This window comes from Canis lupus, chromosome 33 (genome assembly GCF_011100685.1).
Source record: "Canis lupus familiaris isolate Mischka breed German Shepherd chromosome 33, alternate assembly UU_Cfam_GSD_1.0, whole genome shotgun sequence".
NCBI classification, from domain to species: Eukaryota; Metazoa; Chordata; class Mammalia; order Carnivora; family Canidae; genus Canis; species Canis lupus.
The window spans coordinates 17,592,883-17,596,409 of NC_049254.1; positions in this window are offsets into that span (position 1 = coordinate 17,592,883).

The window sequence follows — 3,527 nt, forward strand, 5'->3', positions numbered from 1 at the left end:
ATCTATATTGCTGTTAAGAACAGCAGTTATGCTCATGGATTCTTAATTTTTTTTCCCTCAGCTTTATCAAGATATAGTTGACATATAACCTTGTGTAGGTTAAAGGTGTACAATGAAATGATGTGATTTATGTATATATCGTAAAATGGCTCCTGGCAACCACCAATCTGCTCTGTTTCTAGGAGTTTGATATATATTTTTTAGATTCCATGTATGTGTGAAGTCATTGGTATTTGTCATTCTTTGATTTATTTCACTTAACACAATGCCCCCAAGTTTCATCCATATTGTCGAGAATGGCAGGATTTACTTCTTTCTAGCTAAATAATATTCCATTGTGTGTCTCCATATATTTTTTATCCATTTGTTTATTAGTGGACATTTAGGTTGTTTCCATTTCTTGGCTATTGCAAATCATGCTGCAGTGAACATGGGAATGCAGATATCTCTTCAAGATAGAGATTTCTTTTTTTTTTTTAAGATTTTGTTTATTTATTCACGAGAGACACACAAAGAGAAGCAAAGACACAGACAGAGAGAGAAGCAGGCTCCTCGCAGGGAGCCCAATGTGGGACTCGATCTCAGGGCCCGGGGATCACGCCCTGAGCCAAAGGCAGATGCTCAACTGCTGAGCCCCCCAGATGCCCCCAAGATAGTGATTTCATTTTCATTTCTACCCAAAGGTAGAATTGCTGGATCATATGGTGGATCTATTTTTAGTTTTTTGAGAAACCTCCATACTGTTTTCACAGTGGCTGCACCAATTTCCATTCCCACCAAGAGTTTACGCGGGTTCCTTTTCACCACTTTCTTGTCAGCACTTGTTATCTCTTATCTTTTTTATTTTAGCCATTCTGACAGGCATGAGGTAGCATTTCATTGTGGTTTTGTTTCTCATTTCTCTGATTAGTGATGCTGAGAATCTTGTGTCCTGTTGGCCATTTATATATCTTCTTTGTAAAAATGTCTAATTCAGGTTTTTTGCCACTTAAAAAAATCTCCCCCCCCCCTTTTTTTTTTGCTGTTGATTTGTATGAGTTCCTTATATATTTCAGATATTGAGGTCACTGTTTAAGCTCCCTGGCTATGTGGGGCCAGAGGTTATACTTCACAGTTGGGCGGTACTGCTGGCCTGGCTCCCTAAGCACAGCTATAAGATGAGCCCTACAGATGCTCAGATTCTTTGGTCAGGCTTCTGGGTCAAGTAGGACTAGAGACTATAGTCAGCAGTTGGGTAGGGCTGCAAATTTGCTTCCCTGACAGCAATGGGCTCATTGCTTGCATGGCTTGTTGATTGGAAACTTGAATTAGACAGAACTGCCCACCAAGCTCCCTGGTCAGATGTGGACGCTGCCTCGGCTCTGGACAGAGCTGCTGGCCAGGAACTCTGCTCAGGTGCTGCTCCGAGGAAGAATGTGGTCCTTTAAGATCTGGGTGCTGTTGGTGTAAACCTTGCCCCCACTTCTATCTAATCCCCAGTGATCAAGACTTGAAGACTCCCCCAGTGATCTTCAATGAGTTGAGACCTGAATGGGCCTCCCAGGAAGTGTTCCACAACTCTGGGGGAGCTGTATGTCCACTTTGGGCTTTTATCTGCTGGGGAAAATGTAGGCCAAGAGGGCACAGTATGGCACAGAGCCAGTCTGGAGGAGGGAAGATTTGGTCAGTGCATAGCTACGGCTCCATACCCTTCTAATGTGGTCCTGGGTCTCTGTGATCCAAGGGAGGTTGCTTCAGCCTCCCCCTGGGTTCTGGGATTTCCTCAATGGAAATGTCTTAGAAATTGAATATCTTGAATATAGTTGTTAGTTGGTCTTCTTGTGAGAGAGACTGAAGTCTGTCATGATATATGCCACCAACTTCTTTTCCTCCATTCCTAATGTCATATATTTTTTTAAAGATTTTGCTTATTTATTCATGAGAGACAGAGAGAGAGAGAGGCAGAGACACAGGCAGAGGGAGAATCAGGCTCCATGCAGGGAGCCTGACGTGGGACTCGATCCCGGGTCTCCAGGATCACCCTGGGCTGAAGGCGGCGCTAAACCGCTGAGCCACCCAGGCTGCCCTCTAATGTCATATTTGAAAAGTAAAGAGACACAGGACTAGTCCTGCTGCTGGGAAATGGAATCATATTTACAGTTAGCCCAAATTTAGTTACTTAAGTTGAACTTATGACCTACTCAAAATTACCTTCAGAAATACATACCTTCGGAAATTCATTTATATGACCTTTCTTGGGAACGTATAAATTTAAACCCAGGCTTGGTATCACTACAAAACTTCTCGGTCTTCTTCTTTACATTCTTCCCCACCCACCATTTGCATCTCCAGATCTAGAAATAGATCCAGTAGAGTCCTCATTTAGCTTCTTTTCATATTCAATCATTTGAAATCAATCTACCCCTGAAAATATTCTTTTTCAACAGTTCTTGAGAAACAACGGTTTTGGATGCCATTACAATTTTGTCATGGAACCACTGCTCAAATAGTAAAAAGAAGTGTGGTATAGCTATGCAATATTCTTTTCCTTTAATTTTTTTTTCTAAATTTCTACAGGAAATTCTAAATCTGAGTTCCTCATAGAGGGATAATATTCCTTATGTTCAGTCATTTGGCCTCATTTGCCTGACCATATAGCAAGGCCACTGGCTGCAACTACAGAGTTCCTAAGTATCTAAACCATTACGAGAGGACAGAAGCTTTATTCCACTTTCAGTGTTGACAACCCTCAACTCTGCCCATTGTGTAGATCTGTGTTGCCTTCTTCCCTTAAGGTTAACCCTCTTTAGAGAGCTGCTGATTTCAATACAGCAACATGGCCCTCAACCCAAGAACTCCAGTCAGTGGACTGTGAACAAGACCAGCGAACCTGGCCTTCCTTCAGCTGGAATAAAAATCACAAGATTCAGACAGCAATGGGGCCAGGGAGTCCTTGGATGCCTCTATCATTGTCCCTACCGGTAATAAATCAGTTTGCTCCTATATGTGCTGGACACCCCTGAACATCCCCCTTTGACATGCTCTTGAGTGTACCACCTCCATTTTATGAGAGAATCTTCTGTGCTTATTTTTCCTTACCAGACAGTCTCTTTTGCATCACCCAAGACATGGTTTGTATCACTGACCTCAAATTATTTGATGCTTTTCTATGGAAAGGGAAGTTTTGACCTAGGCCAAGTAACAAGCTGGCAATTATTCTTCTAAATGGGCAGTTTTTGAGTATAAAACTTGAGAGTTATCCATTAAGTAACATATTTTATTTCTGCAGAAAGTACCAATCCTGCATATATCGTGGTTGTAGTTATTTCCAATATCATCTGAACAATTGGTTCCTAAGAACAGAATAAGACTATCTGTGCCACTGCTTTTTGTAATTTTTTAGAACATTTGTTTCTGCTCAAAAAGTCATTGAAATTCAAATTTCTTTCGGTGAATTATGTCCAACAAGATTTCTAAGAAAAGAATATGACTTTTCCCCAAATCCTAGTAGCCAGTCCTGCTTACCTGTGATATACTTGTTTATTGGC